This window comes from Sinocyclocheilus grahami, unplaced genomic scaffold (genome assembly GCF_001515645.1).
Source record: "Sinocyclocheilus grahami isolate Dianchi unplaced genomic scaffold, SAMN03320097.WGS_v1.1 scaffold241.1, whole genome shotgun sequence".
NCBI lineage: Eukaryota > Metazoa > Chordata > Actinopteri > Cypriniformes > Cyprinidae > Sinocyclocheilus > Sinocyclocheilus grahami.
In genome coordinates this window covers 340,842-342,201 of record NW_015505420.1, presented here as the reverse complement: position 1 = coordinate 342,201, position 1,360 = coordinate 340,842, and positions in this window count along the sequence as shown.

The following is a 1,360-nucleotide window of genomic DNA, read 5'->3' as shown; positions in this document are numbered from 1 at the left end:
TTCCCCCCCCCCCCCCCCCCATATATATATATAGTTCAAGACACCAAGAACATATCAAATAACTAAAGCATGGATTTAAATCACTTGCAAATACTTTCGACAAAACTATTAGAAATATCAATGTATCTTTGGAAGGGGAAATGTAGTTAGATATTTTTTTTTAATTTCTGTATTATGAGAACAGGCTGCTGTTTTCACTCAATTATCAGTGTCTTGCTCAATGTTCTCTTTCGAAATGCCGCAGACAGGTCGCATGCTACATTGTTGTGGCGATAAGTGAACGCAGCTCACTGATCTGTTCTGTTTGTCAGTGTCTGTGCAGTAGTAGAACACTGGCGCCCGTCACAGAACACTGGATTAATTCACACGTAAACAACAGAGGGTCGTGGACAGACAGCTGAGTTCAACAGTGCAACACTGACTCAATTATCTAGTCAGCAGAGCGGAGAACCAGTTTGTAACATATATCACTCTTCATCAAGTGGCCAAATACTACCTTCATGTTAAACTATGTGTTCTCAAAAGTGTTCTTGGGTCTATTAAACAATAACGCAGTAATAACCACCTTGCCTTTTTATAATGCACACTAACTACAGGCAAAGAGAATTAAGAAATATCAATATTAAACGAAATGCTGTGAGATAATTAGTCATTTGGTCGCTATGCGTCCGTGTGCATTTTTTAGCCCGGTCTTATGAAAATGCGGCATTTTTACAAACCTGTACATTTTACAAAACGTATTTTACCCTGACAGATTGCTTATGCAGTTGATGAAAATAACAACTTGGCATGCTGTCTGATATGTCCTACTTATTTATAGTAATCAATATGATTAGCATTTTGAAATAATATTTCCCCAAATATGAGAGCGTCGTGTGTGAGACCCTTAAGCGTAATTATACTAGACCTGTTTGTTAATTGTAAACAAATGTATTTGTTTATTTATTTACTTACTTAATTGACTCAAGAAATTAGAATGTGTCTAAAATCTGACACCATGCGCCATATACACAACTGCATCATCGCTGCACTCTCGACTGTAGTGATGGTGCATCAGCAGCTTGATCCGGCTGATTTCTCTGTTTTTTTTGCCTGGGGATTAATTCATTTAAAAAAAATATTCATCTCCAACTGATCCACAAGGAAGAGGGCAGAGTACAGTGGTATCTTTGTTATCTTCATTGGCTACCATCAAAATGCAGCCTCTGGAGATATACTATGTAAAGTTGTACAGGTTCTGTTTCTCATGGATCACAAGATAAAAAAAGCAGCAAGATAGAGCAATGATAGATGCTTTGACAGTGCTGCTCCTTCTTTCTTTTTAATTTCAAACATGAATATATACTGACTAATGGAGAAA